Below are 21,358 nucleotides of genomic sequence, written 5' to 3' on the forward strand. Positions count from 1 at the left end.
TCAGCCTGTCCTCATACAGGAGGTTCTCCAGCCCTCTGATCATCTTCGTGGCCCTCCCCTGGGCTCACTCCAACAGGTCCATGTCCTTCGTATGTCGGGGGCCCCAGAGCTGGACTCAGTACTGCAGGTGGGGTCTCATGAGAGCGGAGCAGATGGGGAGGATGACCTCCCTCGACCTGCTGGTCACGCTTCTTTTGATGCAGCCCAGGATATGGTTGGCTTTCTGGGCTGCAAGCACACATTGCCGGGTCACGTTGAGCTTCTCATCAACAAACACCCTAAGTCTTTCTCCTCAGGGCTGCTCTCAATCCATTCTGAGCCCAGCTTGTCTTTGCGTTAAGAATGCCCCGACCCATGTGCAGGACCTCGCACTCAGCCTTGTTGAAATTCATGATGTTCACATGGCCCCACGTCTCAAGCCTGTTGAGGTCCCTCTGGATGGCATTATAGCCTATTCTGCCTTTTTGGCATTAAAATTAATTGCCTCATTCAAGTAAACACAGCTGGCCTTTTTGGTGAAGGAAAAACATATCAAACACTTGGACTGTCTTAGACTTCTCACTCAGTAACTTTTCATTTTCACTGAGTAGAGATGAAAAAAAAAGTTTTTTCCTTAGTGGTAGCAGACAGAAATAATATCTGAATATTTTACTTCACTGCATCTCATTTTGTACATTCACCTTTCTATTTCTGTACCTATGTATTCACCCTCAGTAACCTTAGTTCTTGTGTACTTCATTTTTAAGACAATTTAACAAGTCATGATTTATCCAAATTGGACTCCTGCTACACTTTCTGTCTCTCTCTCTTCCCCTCCTCCCATTTAAAGAATTAAAAATAGTGAAAACTGTTGGGTTTTTTGCAGTCTCTTTAACCCTATTTCACCTAGTCTAGGTTCATATAAAGCACAACCCGTCACTTACTAAGCTTATTGAAATCTATTGTTTTATTTAATTATCTTCCCTCCTTTCCTAAAGATCATGAACTCTATTATTTCATGATCCGTCTTCCGAAGTTGCATTCCACCAGCATATTCTCAACAAGTTCCTCCCTGCTAATTTCTCTCTTGCCTTGACTAGCCTTCCCTTTCTTTACTTCTCCAATTTCAATATCTAATTTTAATTATGCTTTTACCTAGTGTGCTTGGTTGTTTTTTTTAAAAAAAACAGTGAAAACCAATGTAGTCTGTATTCTAACTATGTATGTTGTGGTAATTAAACTGAACTAATAAACCTGCAGTTTAATGAATGTTCACAAAAAGTGTCCAAAACCTGGTCTTCCCTATTTGGGGGCCTGTATTAGATGTGCACCATCAGAGTGATTTTACTCTTTTTGCCATACATTTACAGACACTTAAACTCTGTCTGTGTTCTAGACATAAAAGCAAGTTATTGTAAGGGAATATCACCTTACTTGTTTTCTTTGGTAAGCTATACTCCTGTCAAATTCAAATAATATTTAAGATTTATATCCTGTGAATTATTCCTTCAAGTCTCCATATGCCAGTTACATCATAAGCTTGACGCTGTGCTGAGACCTTCAGTTCCTCTTCCTTATTCTATATATCTCACATTTCTTTCTTATGTCTTCCATAGGAATGCAGATACACAAGATGTTTGATAGAGTAATATTATTCTTCTGCTTGTTCCTCTTATGACACTATTATGAATAAACTTCTCTAATTTATAATCCCTGTTCGCCTAGTTCTTTTTACAGATACAAGTGTTATTTCTTGCTCTAGAGGTTGCTCAACCACTCAGAAATACCTCAGTGATTTTTTTTTACATTGATCAGAGACATTTTTGATGATTCATTGTTAAATGACTTTTACTTTACTTCATTCTGTGATAATACACTTGAAACATATGCCATTTTCTATCCTGTGAGAAGTTACCTTGCTCTTTTTTGTCCTAAGAGACAGCTATACTGAGAATATAACAGTAGTGCAGCCAGAAGCCAGTTGCTTACATAACTAAAATGCAGGCTAAGTCCACATGTCAGATTTTGTAAGTTATCTAGATTCATTAACTCAGGTATACAAGTACCGTGACAGGTTCATGCTTTTACCGCAAAGGATGAAGAGTTCTACAGGAGGACTGCAGAATATTCTTGACATATTTTAGCTAGCTTTTATATACGGTTAAAAGCATAGCTGCTGCAACACAGTTCATCTCTTCAGCTTCTTAAGCATGTTTTCCACCTTCCAGTGAATTTGCCTATATTAGAGTCAAATAGGTAATCTCAACCAAACAAAAGCCCTCAAGTATTTTATCCAGTTGAGAGCAATAACCCAAAGCACTCCTACAACCACTTTTCTTCAAGATGGGAGAATGAAGAGTCAGGCTCTTACCTGCTAAGACGCTTTCTTTGCTGTGTGGAAGTCAATAACATGTAGAGATGGCTTCTCAATTGTCCCTTTTAATCAATTTTCAGTTTCCCTGCATTTACCATAGTTCACCTTTTTCCCAATTCAGTTTCCTTCATGGCTATGCTACCACCTAGATACTCACAAGAAAGAGAAATCTTTCCCTATGATATTTTAACTAACCTAAACCATTTCCTTTTACCCTGCAGATTCACAACACCATTAAAGAACTATATATTTTATATATATATAAAAGGACAAAACCACTATTACCTCTCCCATGTCTCCATGGCAATGAAAGTCAGAGAATCATTGTCTCCCTACTGTGAATCCAGTTTTCTGGAATTAGACAAGTATACTTTCACTTCCTCTCCCCTGTGATGAAAACTGATGATAAAGAGGGAAAGAAACAAACCAAGAAGATAAACTTGCACAGTCATTTCTTCTTGCACCATCTGTAGTGAGGAGGCATGTTCAAGGTCAAGTTGTCCACTGGGCCAAACCCAGATCATCAGGGTCCACAGCTGGGCACGGATGTAGCTGTAGCCCTGACATTAACCCCTCACAGAAACAGCTAATTGAGGGCTGATTTGGATCTACAATCCCCTGTGCTGGGCTCCATACGAATACAACAGCTCTGTCCCAGAGACTGAACTATTCATTTTATGACAATGTATTGAAAATTGGTTATACACAGCAGAATTAAAAATAAAAAAATATCCTTTTTATGTAGAAGATAAATAATACATTGTTCATCAATCAACTTCAGAGTTTTTCTGAAGATACTCAGTGTTTTTTGGTAATTTGTTAAAACCTTTCCTTTTTTTTTTTTTAATGCACAGTTCTCACCAAAATAAAGCTTACGACCTCAATAACACCTATTACCTCTCTCTTAGCTTGACATATACCCACTTGCTGATTAAGTATGCTTAATCCACATTGTCAAAAAAAAAAAAAAAAAAAAATTACACTAGTTAATGATGTGCCTGCCTGGAAAAACTGTGTCCTGTGTGGCCACTTTTCTGGCACCATGAACTGAACTTCAGCACAATGTGCTTTGCCAGAAGTCCTGCACTATAGCACCATTCCTTCATCCTGGCAAGCTTATGTTATAGTATGTAGCAAGTAGAGGCATCCACATGCTGTTAACCTTTTCAGACCACTAAAGAACAGATGGTCTCCGATTAGCTGTTGACGAGTTGTTAATGTAACTATCCATCAATGCCTTTAATTACAGTTTTCTTGTTTTCAAAACAGCCTATATTGGATTTATTTTTTTTAAAGCGGAATATAAAATAAAGTGCTCTGTAAACACAGAATAGACCTATAAACACAAATAGACCTAGACAGTGTTCTTCTTTCCCCCCCTGTGAAAACTCCATGTGAACAAGAATCTGTATAAAATTGTCAAAAAGATATTGTAAATGTGGGAGATCTTAATGCATGTCAAAGGCTCCTTTGGACCACCCCTACTGAGGACATAATTTTTATCACCTTTTCCCAGAAACCATAAATTATGCACTATGTAAAAAATTCTGTTACAAAAAAATCTTCCTTCTTAGAAAATGTAATTAAAAAAATACGTCATTTTCTGCTTTGGGAAAGAATAGACATATTTCCATAAATACCTTATGGATAAAAAATTACCTCTGCCTTCACATAGTTAGGGTATTGCTTTGGTAAACTCTCTTAGGATACTACAGTGAAAGCTATTTCATTTTTATTTTAATTACAGTGAATTACTTGTTAAATGAAAAAAGTCTTGCACAGATAACAGTTTCACATACCAAACGTTCTTCCTTCAGGAACCAGTTGATAGCTAATCCAATTTAATATAGCCCAAACCATTTTATTAACATGTTATCTGCGCAGGTAATTCCGTCAGTCAGATGTGCACTTCCCAGAGATGAAGTGACATTGTTTCTCCTGTGTTGGATGCTACATTGCTCCCAATTTTTATGCAGGTAAAAGCAGGTGGAAAGACTAATCATGAAGCTCTGTTTTAATTTTTTTACGATATTAATGCCACAAATCCAGATTTTTAAAATCTTACGTGGGATTTTCTAACAAAGGCAGTCTGGAATAAGCTATACATTAAAGCATAAAACAGAGTTACTGAAAATGCACACATCTTTGGAAAGATTTAGATACATGAATAAACTAACTGAACCCGTAACTGTGAAGCATTTTATTACTATCTATAAGGAAAGGTGATGTTTACTGTAATAACTTTCTTTAATGTGTGATGGTTGAATTCTCATGAAAAAGAGCTTCCATTTTTAGAGAAGAAAAGCGTAAAAAAAACTCTTTGCCACAAATTCACCTATAAACTCTTGAAACATATCTGTATTATAGGAGAAAGACTTACCCTTACAAGGTGAATAACAACAAAAAGAAGTCATTTTGGGATCCCTTCCATTTTCCTCCACTGTATTACCTGGAATGACGGCAATTTACAGCAGACGTTAGGGTTTTACTTCCATGAAGGTAAATACTGGTATATGAAATGGTGAAAAGTCTGCCATTTTGCACCAAGCCCAGGGTCAAACTCAGAGACAATTCTGCTATGCATCAGCTACATTTATCTGCTTAAGATCATGTGACACTAACCTCAAATCCAAAAGGTAAAAATAAAAGTGAATTGAAAACTACTTTTCATGTCTGTCTTTCCACCATGATCTTCCGTCAAAGTCTTCATTCCAAAAAGGCACTAATAATGTATTATATGTGAAGAATTCAAATAAGATCTTACTTTAGCAAGAAGGAATGCTTGGAAGAAGGAATACAAATCTCAGAAAACTTTGGAAGTTTCAATACAGTATTATAGATATCTTTCTTACACTTAGATAATTAGAGATATTAAATATTGGATACCTGCAAACTCCCATCCATCACTACCGGAAAAATTACTCTTAACTAGATGTGAACAAACATATTTCTTCCTTCATACTTCTCTATTTAATTCTAGTAGTAGTGCAATGAATATATGGATTTGACACATGTCCCTCACCACTTGAGAACTAATTAAGCTTTTCCCAACTCCTTTCAGGCAGAAATTCTTTTGCTACCAATTTAAAACATTTTTTAAATTAAATAAAAATTTGAAACTCTGATTCACTCACAGAACACCATCAGTGTTTTACTTTCTTGCAAATAGCAGCCATTTTCAGATAGGCTAGAATTATTAATACTTAGGCTGTCATAAACAGCTATGACTGTTTTGAATAACATTGATTTGGCTGTCAAAACAGGTAAAAGGGTCAGCATCTCAAACTATTCAGTTGTATTCTAGAAAACATTCTACTTAGAGGAAAAAATTAATGTCTGTCTCTTAATGTATCCAGCATAACTTACCTGTTGTGTGCTGATGTAGGGACACAACAAGAGACATGCTGTTTAATCCAATGTAACATGATTCAGACATATAAAAGCACCTGCGGAAAGACAACAGCAATACCATTAACACACTGAATCAAAGTCTCTACAGTATCTTGAAATGTAAGGAAGCATTGTAACACATTGCTGTGATACAGTCCTTTAGGGGACCGGTGTTACAGCAAGTTTTAGTGTGCCATAGTAACTAACGACAGCTGGAGTCTGGAATACAAGGTGAATTCTGAGCATGCAGCAACAGGATTGTAAGCAGTCTGTGATTTAAGGCTGTTTTGCATCGATCTAACTGACTATTCCCTCGACAGATGAAGGGACAGTAGGATTAGAGTCAAAAGGGTAAAAAAATTCTTTATCGTTAATAAAGGCAACGAAACTGCAAGGAAGGAGGAAGGGAAGTAAGGAAACAGAATGGGGGAAACTACTCTGTGGTATTCCTCCTGAATTATTTGGAATGTCAAAATGGCAGGCAAACCTGTAGATACTTTGCCTCAGGGTCTACTCTTAGCAGGGCTCAGTGGGAGTAAGAGGGGAAAAAAGTCATGCAAACAACAGTATAACAGTAGAAAAGACAAAACCAGGTTCTCTCTCTTTATATATACATATGTATGTTTGTATACATATATATATATGCATATGTGTATTCACACACACACATACTAATCATGTGCCAAAAAAATACTGATCAAAATATACAACTTTCTTAAAATATGCCAATCAGTGCTAAGTGTGGCATAGAACTATACAAATAGTGAATGTTTAATGGGTATTTTGAACCCATTGCAAATATATACTGCCAAGACATGACCTAACAGACTGTATTAATAATGTATCAACCCATCCCAAGGTCTCTTTGTCATGGCCCTGAACTTTTTCTTCAATGACTGCTCAGAATCAGTTGTAATTTATTCTGATGACTGCAACTTGCTCCACATTTTTGAGGCACTAAAGCTATTCTTTGATTCGTGACTATGGTGTATCTTCATCAGTTTTAAAATAGTATTTTAAATGAGTGTTTACTATGATGGCTCTGACAGGCAATAGCGCCTTTCATGTAAAGGTCATTGGCTCACTGCTCGCCCTGGATAGTAAAGGCTGAAAGTCATTGCTGCCCAATGGCTGTTTTGTACCCTGTGTGAAGCGAATTGATGGGTTTGGTGCAGAGCTTTAGTGGATAAATATCCACGACACAAACTATCACCAGAATTGGTGTTACTAGTGTCATTCTCAGCAGAAGGTCAAGGAGTAAGTTGGCATAGAGACTAAATTGTGTTCGCAAGCCTAGAAGGCAAGATAAAAACAGGCTAACTAGGTGGTCTAGAAAAAGAACCACCCCTTTCCCATAGCTGTTTCAGAGCTGTCGCTCCAAGATTCTTAACTCACTAAATTCACTTTCAAAAAGAATATACCACTGGGAGGATTTCTAAGACAACTAACTGTGAGATTTATTGGCAGCTATGAAATTTAAAGATCCAAGAAGCATATAATACTTAGACTGTTGCAATCTCTTCAAACAGACTGTACTTTATAAAATCAAGTTAATGTAAATTAGTGAAGGGAACAGCTGATCTGATCTTTCCATTATCCAACCTTCTGCCAGCACAAGTTTATCCTTTGCTATATAATGTCCAAATACTTGTACACGTTCCAGTGACACCATTTCCACCAAACTTTTTTTAGGGATTTTTCTTTAGACTTTGTTTAGATTTTTTTGTTTAGAATTAGCAAAATTTGAGATTACAAGATTTGTTGGGAACCATATGTAGCCACTTTTTGAACAGCTGAGACTTTTCTTCTGCTCCACTTTTCTGCCTTTCGAATGTCATGGGGAAAAATTTGTCTATCTCAGACCCTTTCAAAACTTTTGTTGGTTGCCAAAGGAGATTTGTAGTGTTTGCACCATATCCTTTCAGGAAAGGTTGCCCTTCTTCCGTACTCACAGTAGCATTTGTGTAAAATAAACACTGCAGGTTTAAGAAAACATTTTATTCCAGCATTTACTCCTTGTGCACAGCTCATCCACAAGGTATGCAATTTCTTCCAATGTACTTGATTTTGCATGCATTTTTTCTGGATAAAGGTTCAAAGAATTACAATTATATATAGTGTTCCTATCCATTTATACAATAATAAATGAATGTGTTTCTTGGTTTTTTTAGAACCAAACACTAGTACTATCTAAGTCAGTGGATAATTGATGGTAGTGAGACTGCATGCCCCTGAGAATGACACTCTGCTGATTTTTTATTCTGTCAACACAGTTCCCTTCTTTTAGAAGTTAATTCTGGACAAATGAGAGCTCCTAGATGAAAAGCCTGTTTGACGTAAGCGGAAACAAAAGACCAAGAAAGTTTAACAATGGATGAATACAGTTTAATACAAACTCTGCCTCTGGTGATATTTCTGCTTATGGGACAATGAGTTATGCCTTCTGCACACCAGTCTGGGGTGGAGTCGGTGCTTCAGAAAGTTATGGTTGTCCCTATTTGCTCCGGAACTGGGATAATCTCACAGTGTCCACACTAGGAAACGTCTCTGCCCGTTGTGGTAGTGTGCTTGCTCTTCTGAATACAGGCACAGATTTAATAAAAGATCCACATAAAACACCTACTCCAAACCTGTGTACAGAAATCTGTTTAAAAAAGCAGGTGGGCAGCCACATGGCTAAAGTGAACTAAATCACAAACGCCTTATTTTTCAGGAGAAGGCACTCTTCTCAAAGAGAGGAGTGAATTCCAATGCAAGAATGACTGAGCTCCAAAAGAGGAGGGAATTTACCAGCACGACCTGGGCTCCGTGACTGTCATCCCCTGCCAAGGTGACGCCCTCCCCTCCGCCGTGGGGCCCCAGCTGCCACGGAATCTTCCCTGGATTAAAAATTTCCAAGCACAACGGGTGCCCCTGACTGAGCATTTCTGCCGCAGTGCTGACTCCAGCCCCGGTACCGAGCCACAGGTCGCCCTGGGGACGGTTTCTTTAATAAACTAAACGATACCCCAGCCCTAAAACTGCACAATTACCTACTCATTTAGGGCAACAAATTGACTCCAGGGTTGTTTCCGATGATCGTAAATCTCTTGCCAAGCATATGCACTAATATTTAATAGAATTAATTAAAAAATTGCCAAGCTTTTCCACTCAAGTCATTACAGTCCATAAAAGAGAGCTATTCAGGTTGTTTACGAACTCTGACAGAAATACAAAGATAAATAGACATGTTAAAATGTATAAACAAGCTCTCTTTTGCAGGCACTAAGTTTGTTTTAACAGTGTCAATAAATGTCTGCTTATATGGTGGGTTCAACAGTAACTAATGTTCACCAGGAGGTACATTTTAGAAACAAGAACCAGGAAAAACCTCTATAAACACAAATGTGGAGTGAAAATTAAATCTATCAGGAATTTCCCTTGAATTTCTGTAATTGAGTAATTTGGGAAAAGCACTAGTTTCAGTTTTGTCATAGGATAGAAATCCAGTTTTAAAAAGATTAGAAAGGTAACCAATTTACTTATGAAAAATATAGGAAACGTGGATGACAGCATTACTGCATCATTAAAATTTAATTTTAAAATACAATTTATAGGATGGAAACTGGTCTTTCTTAATCATGCTTTCTGCCATGGAACAGCTTTAGTAAAGTATATTATTATATCATTTTATTTTTCTGTTAAGAAATTAATTCTGAGTATTACAAATTTCTTGAGATATTACACATATATCTCATTTTTAATATGCATATTTATGTATTTTTTAAAATAGTAATTTTTTTTTTATTTTTCTTTTCCCTTTCAGAGACTGGCCAGAGACTTTATATGAGGGGACAATAGAAGAGAGCGATTTTCACAGCCTATTTATTTGCATTTCCATTTCACAAACTCTCATCTCTGCATTATTCTAGTGGCTGCCTTTGACACTATCTTTCTGCTGGAAGATAACTGCCAAAAAAAAGAAAAGAGTTGGAACTGAAAGTTTTCCAGGCTGCTCCCTATCTAATGTCTCCTCAGTTGTCAGAGAGCATCCAGTGTGCCTCTGTTTTCCACAAAGCCAGTTCCCTTCTAATCACCCAGGAGGACTTAGGGCACCATGGGTAAGACATGGCAACTTAGTGGTAGGCAAAAGAGAAAATGAAGAAGGAAATACACAATTTAAGCATCTTTTCATAGGTATTCTAAAATCACACTGTTTGTTGATACTGATCTTTGATAGGAAGTGACTGGGTTCAATCTAAATCCATAGTCATAAAGCTCAATTAAGGTGAAGATGAATGAACCAGACCTCTTCATTGCAATCATTTCTTCTTAACAGGGATATCGTTCCTTCAGTCTCAATCAAAATCTAGTTTTAACACCGGTGCTTAATTTATTGTCAAATTAAGCAGGCAGGATTTGCACATAAGAAAAGGACAAAAGGCATATAATTTAAATCCAACCATTCTGTTCTCTTATTAACATTGGTCTCTCTGTGCTTTAAAATAAAAGTCAGGGCATAGTCAGACCTGACAACTAACATTATCTGACCTCTATATTTGTTTATGAATATATGACAGATTTATTTTAAAGAGATAGTCCAAGATAATTCATATAAGTCACCCCGAATCAACTCAACACCATGATTAAATATTACTGATAAGTGTCAACTATGAGAGTAACCCCACTAAGAAAAGGCAAAAATAAATTTCTCCCTCTGAAGTGCAGTAGTTTTGGTTCTTTTTAAAAGTCTCGTGCACAAGTACAGAGGACAAATATTTGAGAAATATGGATGTCACAGGACTCTTACAATATAATTCTACTATCTGCTTAATTGTCATGGAAAATGCAGTGAGATTAACATTGATATAAGCATTACTAAAATTCTGATCACTAATATTCTCAGGAACGGTGTTAATTTTACATGCTAATGAGTAGATAAAGAGAATTAAGATCCCTGAGGGAAAAAAAGAGGTTGACTGAGGTATGAAATGCCCCTAAGACTGCAGTCAAATACGACTGTGGATGTGCTCTGTTTCTGTAAGCTGCCAGACACACTAACTTGCTTTCTGCTTGGGTAGAGCTTTTTTTTTTTTTTTTTTTTGGTTAATGTTAGGGGGTTTACATGTAAAAGGAAGACCAGTGAAGACCAGTCTTTTGAATGTAATGCTTTATTAATATAAACAGTGCTTTCATTAGGGTATTATGGTGAGGTGGTATAATCATAAGTGGGATAATTAACATGGAAGATGCAAATCTTTACTTTCTGGGAATGCTTGATATAGGACACCAAGGAATATTGCCTGAGTATAGTAATACCTTGGTGCACTCTTTTAATCCTCATCACTGAAAAAGGAATTTATTCCTTCAGATATTTCAAATCAAACTACAAATACTGCAGTGAAAAAAATCCCAACAAACAAATAAGGAAAAAAATGCAACAACAAAAAAAGCCAACTGGCAATCTACCTTGTTCCTTAAGCAGAAGAGAAAAACAAAGACCACTACTACTTTTCTCTTTAATAAATGAAGTCTACTGTTAAACTTATTGATAGACAGATATTCTGGCAACAGATTGTCAAAATGTGTGACCAGACCACACAAGTAACCCACACTCACTTACAAGCTGTCTGCAAAGTTAATCTAAGAACCTGTAAAATATCCCAGGTTTGGAGTATAAATATCAGTGATGAAGTAAATTCAGAATGTTTTAAAAGTTATTAGTTGCATTTTTAAACACAGAGGACTGTTAAATATGCAAGGACCTAAATTAAACTTCAATATTAAGACCTATCTCTAATACAAGAAAATACCTATTCACAGTTTCCCAACCAGAAAATAGAGTTACATTTATAATAGCAAGTGCAACTTTGTGTGCTGCTTTTGTAGCAGTTACGGACATCGCTGTCACCCCCCTCGCCTCCCCCAGCCAAGTGTTGCAGTACTTGGTGTTAGTTTAATGGTTGAACTCCAGCTGGGATTTTTCAGGGGAAGATTTTGCACTGGTTACTTACTGTCAGACTAAAGATTTACCTACACCTTTTCTGAGAGCTTGTTCCATGACCAGGTTTCACATTGCACAGCCACTACATGAGAAAAAGTGAAAAGCCTGTAACCATTTAAGAGTCCAGTTCTGTTCCTCCTAAATCCTTCCTCCGTTCCAGCAGCCATTAGGAAAAAAGGGGAAGGCCCTTGTTAAGCAAACCATGTACTGCTACACTGGTAACTGCTTTTTGGTTATAGAAGCTTTTCAATCGTGTCACAGCAGCAAGAAGAGCCGTCTTCTTCATGATTCTGTGGAGATATTCAGAACCTGAGTGGACAGTCGTGGGCAACCTGTTCTGTCTAACCCTGCCTGAGCAGGGGTTTGGACTAGGTGACCTCAAGAGGTCCCTCCCAATCTCAGTTACCTTCTGCAACTCTGTCATTCTCACACTTGAGAATGTTGTTTGTTTTGCAGGCATTTTACTTCCATTTAGGTTTATTACTAGGAAGCCCGAGATGTAAAATGAAAGTTGCGTATAAGTCAAAACGTCTCTTTCTCCACTTTCTTGTTTCCAGATGGCTGAGCACTAGAGCAAGTGGAAAAGGGAGTATGCAGGCACTGTACAAATGAACCAGCTAGACTCTTCCCTGTATCTTTAGATGGTATTTCTCTAGTTGGCTAGATATTCTTGATCCCTGTTGGTATTCCCTGTGTGATGTTGCTGCTTTATATAAAAGGATACTGTTGCCTCAAAACTAGTACAAAGGCTCCATTTGAGAAACAGCTGCATTAAAAAAGACTACCTGGCAGAAAAAGCAGGAAGAAGATATTTTGCTTAGAGGAATTTGGTCTCAAAAGAGAGACTGCAAAATATTTGCAAGAGAGGTACTGGTAGGAGATGGGTACGAGATACAAGGAGAGCAGTTGATAGGACAGAGATTAAAAAAGTGATGTATACATATCCGCTGCAGGATCCACATATTACATCAAGAAATATAGAGGACAATCTCCCATTCCTGAAATTACAAGAGTTAATATAAATGGACAAATATGTAATAGAATAGGACATAAAATGTCCTAAGCAATGCATCTGCTCTATATTGAATTGAAATATGTCAATGTACAGGCTTACGTATCCCTTAGGCCAAAAGACTCTTTCAAACAGAATTTTTGGTAGCTAAAGCAATATTTGCCTAAAGCACCTGTCAAGCATCCATTGAGAACTGAATCATGTGATTTCTAAGTATATATCATCTTGGGCTACTGTCAAGATCTGGTGGTGACCTGATGTTGAACACTGCAGCAAAAGTATATTCTAATTTTGTTCAGGAAAAGCAGGAAAAAGATATTTTGTTCAGAAGACCTTGGCCATGAAGAAAGGAAAAGCAAAGCCAAACCCTGACTCAGAAGGAGCAGACAGACCTTCCACTTGGCATCTATGGCCCAGGAATTCTAACTTTTCACAGCATCACCTGGACTGAACAATGTTGTTCCTCCTCCCCTTTTTGTCTTCTTATCAGTATCAGCCAATTTCTCAGAGTAAGGCCACAATCTCTGTCTCAGGTGGTTTAATTTTTCCTCTCTAGCCATTATCAGGCAGTGTTTTCCTGTTAGATATACTGTAAGTGGTCCAAGCTGCCAGCTGCAGTATAACTAACCTCTTTTGGCAACGAAAAATTGTCTTGTTTTCCATGCTTTTTTTTCCTCCACCATTCAGGAGCATATTTGGCAGAGAAAAGCCAAATATGTTAAAAATTGTTAAAAAGACATGAGGCATCCGTGCTTTGAAGACGTTAGTGTGACAGGTCTCCCAGCTGCAAATGATGCCACTCACCTTATTATGCAAAATGCCTATATAAAGCTATTATTGCTTGGCATCTATGTCCCAGTGAGGTGGTCCAACCAATTAACAAGCACAATATCAGATGAAAATGGACATGACTGCAGGCAGCCAAGACTCCCTGCATTCTCATAAAGCTTTTTTTTTTTTTTTTTTTTAAATCAAAGTCGGATTTCCAAGTCAAAAGCGTGAGGCTGTCTATGTCTGTCTTAAGTTTACGCTTCTAGTGGTAAGGCACAATAACAATCTCTTATCTATTTTCATTATTTTCTGTGATATAGAAAATATAGACATTTAAGAGATTTATGATGTCAGAAAAGAGGTATCATAAACACATATCTGTCTACAGAATTGAACGATAAAACCAGCTAAAAGAATGTAGCTGTGTTTCAGATTAACAGACTAATAAGAAGAACTAAAAATGTTGTGAGGACTCACATATGAGATATGACTGCACTACTACCATGTATTTTACTTTTGCGTATGTAAAAAGGACATCCTTGCTAACTGTGATTATGAAAGGCAAGAATTTCAGTGATCTTGTTCAACACCACAGTTGTGCATATCCCAAAAGTACTTCTTTCCAGTCCGATGGAGTTCCAGAATTAAAGTCAAGTACTGAGGAACATGCCCACAAGGATTAGCTAAGCTGAGAAAGGAATCCTTTCTGCATTTTGCCTGATACTACTTCTGTTTAGTTTTCAGATTCCAAATCAAAAAATTATTTTTAAAATATGCAAATGGAACATCCATTAGAATGGAATCTACACAAAGACACCTTCTAGGATAATTTGAAAAAATCAAGAAAAAATTTAAATAAGAGACACTGCACAGAAGTGAAGCAATTAAATTAGCAAGACTGATGCAAAGTGCAGTTTTATATCCCAGTCTAAGCAAGACATGCAGTATTCTATTTCTGCTCTGATACATCAATGTAAGCATAGTTTGACTGAAGTCAGTTTAAAAGCTTGGATTTCCACAGAAAATGCTTATGCATTTTCAGAAATGTTTGCTTTGCTCAGGAAGACTTCTTATTATAAACAAACATAAAAAATTAGAAAGTAGAAACTACTTTGAGTAAAATTAGCTTTAAGAATGAAGACTGGGCTTAACAGAAATCAATTTTTTCATTTTAGGATACTTTTATTCCTTCTGGTACAAAAAAATGAGCAACTAGAAAGGTGGCTATTACAACAGAATCTAAAAATAGCTAATAATTGTTTGAAAAAATGCTCTCTTTTCATTTGCCAGAAGAACTAGTTTTTGAAAAGCAATTCTAAAGTATTTCCTCTTAACTGTGCTTGCTTCAGTGATGTTATATGGAAAATGAAAAAATTTAAGACAAACTTGACACTTCTGTCAAAATGAACACATTCTATGTTCCTCTGTTATATCTTTTGTGTTTTGCACGGGTGGGAGTTGGGGTCTACTGTATGAAGAGGAGAAATGTTCAGCTGTAGATTTATAAAATGTATTTCAAAAAATCTCCAGTGAATCCAACATTTCCAACAAAACTTAGTTCTTCACTCTACAGCAAAGTGGTTTTATTTCTGAATGTCAAGGCCAAACTCACCAGGCCTTTTAAAATAACCTGGAATATATACAAAATGTCATCTACATACATATATATGGCAGCTACACAATACAGACGGTTCTTTAAAAATTCCTTTTGAGGTGTTTTCTCCCCAAATACTGAACTTTCTGATTTTTTTTTTCCTGACAAATGTACAGATGTTATTTCAGTGAAGAAGCAGATAACAAAAAGCCAACTAAGGAATACTGATTTAAGTTTATATAAAGATTAGGGCTGAGGTCTCTTTTTATCCTAGAAGAAAGGAAGAGTTTTCATACAGATAATTCTTATTTTGTGAATGGCTCTTTGAGACAAGCTGTGTGGGATACTGATTACAAACAACACAAAACAGCTAGAAAAAGGAAGTAATTTTATCCATACTCTGAATATTCTGGTACTTATAAAGTCTTATCAAATATAACAAGATGGAAAAAACCCTGTACTTCCATTAATTGGTTGACCATTGCATCCAAGAGGTCAGACATAGAATCTGAACTATACCCTCCCAATTAATGATGGTTGCTCTAGGGCCAGGCTGGGTACTTAGTGCACAAATTATTGTCAGAACACAGTTCTGCTGCATTTGTGTTTAGAAGATATTTGTATTCTAACAGCAACTTGGGATCACAGGAACAGGACCTTGGTCATCCTAAATGCTTAAAGACATGTTAAAGAAAAAACCCCCACACTTAAACTTATGACAGTATTCATCTTAGAGAGAGATATAAAGAAGACAGTAAAACAACAAGCATCTATATGCTGACCTGTGTTGATGTGGAGATACCCTGCTTCCCTTTCAGCTGTTGGTTGAGTTACGATGCTATGTCAAAGATTTTTCCTTTCCAGGGCAAGATGACACAAACAGAAATTTGTGCTCAGTCCTCCAGCCTCACTAAAAATCTCTGTAAGGCCGTAGTACTTGAGGAGGGGGAACGGAAGGTGATTGTGCCAAATTGCTGCTAGCAAATATACACTGATCGAAAGCCAAACCTGAACACTTTGTCTAAGTAAAATGAACAGGAAGTAACTAAAGTCTGAACAAAATGGTATAAGCTAGTAAAATCATATAATCTCCCACACCAAAATACAACAGTTTTGGTTCTTAGGGCGTTGTGCTTGGGTATCTTATAGTTAAGGATTTAAATAAAAACCCACAGGCTGTGAAGGATCTCAGTTCAGGGTCTGGACATGGACATCGGCAAAAGGCAGTCATGTTTTTCCCTATTTTGTTGTGGTGGGTTGAGCCTAGCCGGCAGGTAAGCCCCCACCCAGACATGCTCACTTACCCTGTTGTGATGGGGGAAAGGATCAGAAGGGCACAAGTGAGAAAAACTTTTTTAAAAGTCTTCGTGTTTTATATCATTACTTGTTTAGTCTCAGTGTAATTTAGTATTTTACTCAAAGAAATTCAGGAGATGCCTAAGTTTGCACAAAAAAAGTGCAGACATGATACGGTGTATTTTGGTAACATTGAGAATAAATCTTGTGGTTAAATTAAGTTGACTATCATGTGGATTAATTCTGCTGTGTGATTTATATGAGTATTAAATAAATTGTCAGCCCTCTAAAACAGGTTCAGTTAGGCGTATTTGTTTTCCCTTTCTTCCTTGCCTTGTTTGTCCCCAGGCAATGAGAAGATTATGGGCATCATTAGGAGTGCAGAAGATGTCAACAGTGAAATTGTATTCCACTGTTACTTCTACCACTGATCTACTATGGTATATTGAAGAAGATGTTTTATCTCTCTGGACTGTTGGTTTCTTCTCTCATTATTTATCTGTGCTGAGTGTCACGGAGGCCAAATATCCCATTGTTCCATTCCTTTCTGAATGCAATACAAATTCTGACAGGAAGGCACAGATGTATCTGAGAACAGCATGGGCTGTTTTACCATCCTTTATTGACAAAAATTAAAGCACTGCTTACCTTGGTTTTGTGACCAGGCCATTTGTAGTTGAAGGATGAGGCATTCAGCTCTTGTCCAACTGGTCCCCATTTTCTCCAGAGAAACTGCAGCTGGCCACTTGGATTTCCTTGTGCAGTTCCAGCAGGTTCACACTGTGGTATATAATTTAAGGTGAGATCACTGCTGAACAGTGGGTTTCAATCTAAGGACAACCAACCCCAGCAACTCATTAACCATAGTATGAATTCTATCTATTTATCGCTTCCTGACACAAAAATGAATTCTAAGTCTCTGCATCTCTCTCTGTTGTTGTACGTGTGCTTTTGTAAAACTAACATTATTTCTATGCCATTGAACTCACTACATGAGTCACATGGGCTCTCAGAAAAAGAAAGTGGAAGAGAGAGACTGTCAGAAAAATCTGCATGATCCATCAACTATAATGGATCCAGCCCACAGGAGGAGTTCAAAAAACCTAGTGGGTCCCAAATAAAGGGAAATTTTTAGGTACATCAACTATAGTAGAATAAATCTGCAGCTGTGCTGGCTATTGGAAGCCAATGGAAGATGTAATGGAAGAACTGTGCTGGCCAATGGAAGAAGCAAATTCAATAAAACCAATGAGAAAGAGCAGAACTGCATCTTCCAAACACTTCTATTTCACAGGAGTTATGTATTCTCTTCCTAATGGAAATACATACATGTCAGTGGTACACTGAAAATATTTTTTCCACTAATATTAAGGTGAATATTCTCACCAGCTGGAACTTATTTTACTATTAAAATTAATTATTTTACTATACCAAACTCCAAATTAATTTTATGATATGAACATACTATTTGTGCTTTACAGATGTTAATAAGCGTGAATTTCTCTTTTTGGACCAACTCTCTCACTTTTGTCCCTACTTGTTGAATCTGTGGGCATGTCCGTAACGAAATGTTACTAGAAATACAAGACCAGCAAGCACTTCCCCCATAACATGCCTTTAAATATTCGCAACGCTTGATTGGCAGAAGAAGTAGCAACAAAATTCTCTGGTTGTGTAGACACTCATGAATGAGCATGCAGAAGATGTTCTGCGATGAGGCTGTGTCTGTAAGTAAGGATAAGCATCCAGTGGCAGCAGACAGCACGTCTTCTACTGGCTGTGCGTAATGAAAAGGTTTCACTACATGCATAAGGCAGACAAAATCCTAAAGCCAGCTTTTGGTGGAAGATGTACTACTCCATGCAGAAAAACCTTACCAACCTCATGCAAATGAGGAGGTCAAAACATTCATCCAATATTTCTAGTATGGTGTGAAAGGACATTGCTTGCTATTCATCATTGCCAGTGCCTCACTTTTCAATCCCCAGCTCCAAAGACCTGACAGAAGCATTGCCACTTCAGATCCTCCTTATCTGTTCAGCTGGACGGCTTTTCTCTAACATTGAATTAAAGTGTTCTACGCCCTCTTCTGCCATTGACAGGAAAACATGAAACTTTTGCCAAAAATATCTCCTCTGATCTGTATTTTTTCTATCTTTCTTTCTTTACCAAGACTGCTTAAGATAAATTACTTCCATCTTGACACACAGCTCCCTTTAGGCACCAACTTCTTCTCTGTGATAGATACTTCCCTCCTACCTGCTTCTCTCATTTCCTCTAATCACTCTTCTCTGAATCTCCCTTCCCTCTCATAATAGACCTGGTCATGATGCCTTTGCTGCTGTGCTTTGAAACTGAACACTGGATGCCCACTGACCATATGCAACATACAGGTGCTGGTGCCTATTCTCAGGCAGCCTTCAGAGTCTATAATCAAGATCTCTAAGGCTAGTTCTAACCTCTCCGTGGCATAAAGCTTCCCTTCCTGACTACTGCAGTTTATAGTTTCATCTTCTGAGACTGTACAGTACTTAGAAAGTAAGTGGAGACTATAAATTCATATTATTATACATGTCATGTTAATGGAGAAAGCACCTAGACTTACAACTCCCCAGATAAAAAGCAATTAAGCAAACAAAAATCCTGGAAATAAAAACCTTCTTTCTGGGACCATTGATGCCCTGTAAGATGTTGAAGTTTTGGGACAATTCTTCCATGGCATTAAAGCCTCACTGTCCTCCTGATGAGCCTGCAAGCTCTCTCAGCAAGCTTTCTCTCATTTGTTCAAGACCAGCTTTCTCACACTTGTTCAGATAGCTCCTCAGCTCAGAGAACATGCATTCTTTTCTCATCTGTTTTCTCACCAGGCAATTTCCATTGTTCTAATTTAGAAGCAGACAACCTGAGACGATCCATTTCTTTTAGTTTAACCACTCTATTTAGCATATTCAATGCTTTACTGAGAAAAAATCATATCATGTTACCACTTCTTAGATTACTCTTGTATCTGTTCTTGCATAGAGTGTGTGATCTGTGACATAGACCCAGCCAGCAACTGGCAAATTAAATACAGACCAAGGAATAGAGTGGTACATGAAATTCATAAAATAAGTCTGGATTCATAAATTATACATACATTCCCCAAATTGTCATATCTCCCAATCTTCTCTCTGCTGTTTGCCAGATTTTCTTCCACCAGTCACTGTCACATCATAGCTTCTCCTTTCTTTTTTATGTCCTGATTAAGAGGACATCTATATTCTCCCTTGAGCTCTCTTCCTCCCAGCAAGATTGTTTTCCATATCCCTACAGGGAGCGGCCAAAAAAGCATTTGTGAGCCTGAGATGCTTCTTTTTCAAGATATATTATGTGATCTAATAAAAGATAATAGTTTTTCTTATAAACTTACCTCCATAAGCACAATTCAAATGCTTCAATAGAGGTTCAGAAAAAAATCTATATAAAAAGAATTTATTCTTAGATTACTTTGAAAAAATAAAATTTAGACCTCTTTTCTATAGTAAGGGGATTCTATTAATCTTTTGGGGGGAATGGTTTGACTCTCTGAATATTGATAAAGACCACAGATTTTGCAATTAGAAAAAGCAACCAAATATCGAGTAGGCAGATTCTCCTGGTAGTAATGATTCTTTAGGGATATCCAGGACACTTCTGAAAACTACTGTGGCCATATATGCCATTTGCACCCCATGCTCCAACCCAAAACTTAGCTAGCAGAGTAATTAATTTGGAATAAAGAGATACAGAACTAAACAGTAGTTCAGAGGGGGGTTTAGGTTTGGGGGTTTTGTTTGTTTGTTTGTTTGTTTTCAAAAATTTGCCAAGCTTTATGTCTCTGGCTTCATTACTTAGCTCTCAATACTCAAAATTGCTTAGAAGATGCAATGGGTTTTGCAGCATGGCTCAGTAAAGAGCACACAGCTGTACAGCACTGGCATGCGGATGTTTTATATGCCAAAAAAAAGTACCAAAGCACCATCAAATTTTTGCCAAGAAATAAGTACAAAAGAAGTATCAAATATTGGTAAGAGAACAACATGTGATACTAGAAAATGGTTCATTAACACTGCATTTCATTCAACGCTTGAGCAGAACCAATGCTCTTATTTCTATCCCACAGTCAAGTCTGTCATCTGATTTTTCTATCACTCTTTGCAACAATTTTCCTGGAATTAAAGGAGTGTGTATGGAATCATAATACTCAGTGCATACGTGTACCTGTTGCAAGCTCTCTTCTTACCCTGTTCCTGGTTTCACAATTTTATTCAAAATCAAGGGAAGGTGCACACAGGCCCTTTGTGTTTTTTCTCTCCAGTGACTTCTACACATCTCCATCTTGAATAAGTGCCACTTTGTTTTCCAAAATGTGTATTTTTATGATGTGTATATTACATACACCAGAGACCTGCAGCAGCTATACAAGCATCACTTTATACGATGTGTTGAATAGAGTAAGCAACCTCTTGAAAACAGAACTGTCTTGCCATTTCACACTCTTTAATTGCACAGTGTGTTGCTTTTGATTTTTCTTTTATAACAAGCCTTTGTTACACAAGTTACACTTTTAGCTTTAAACTGATGAGAAGTATCCAAATACACAATACATAAAACAAATATAAAGTCCAGGAAATACAAAAATAATGTGATTTGGTTATGTATGTCTCACTGCCATAGTTTGGAGAGTTTAGTGGTTCAAGGAAAGTTGTTTATTCTGCCTGTCTTACAGTAAAATGAAATTTGCAGGTAAGAGGGAGCTTCTATGCACAGATTACACAAGTACACACTCAGCCTTACCCTGGAGTTCAACTTATTTTTTCTAGCACAAAACTAAAAAACAACATAAAAAGAAAGCAAAGTCCTTGACTATTACAAGGTACCGTTCTCAGATGTCTTCCCTCTTACTGCTTCCTACTTGCCAGGAGAAGAATGTTTCTTCTT

General features: G+C 37.2%; 1 long non-coding RNA gene across 1 annotated transcript; it reads right to left on the reverse strand.

The window, feature by feature from the left end:
* Positions 1–5,542: 5,542 nt before the first annotated feature.
* LOC138690659 (uncharacterized) lies at positions 5,543–19,832 on the reverse strand. The gene is made up of 3 exons (XR_011329417.1): positions 19,536–19,832; positions 17,048–17,179; positions 5,543–5,799 (listed from the first exon to the last, which is right to left on the reverse strand). It is a non-coding gene; the product is annotated as an uncharacterized lncRNA (long non-coding RNA).
* Between the last annotated feature and the right edge of the window lie 1,526 nt (positions 19,833–21,358).

The sequence above is a fragment of the Haliaeetus albicilla genome, chromosome 23 (assembly GCF_947461875.1).
Source record: "Haliaeetus albicilla chromosome 23, bHalAlb1.1, whole genome shotgun sequence".
In the NCBI taxonomy this organism is placed as follows: Eukaryota; Metazoa; Chordata; class Aves; order Accipitriformes; family Accipitridae; genus Haliaeetus; species Haliaeetus albicilla.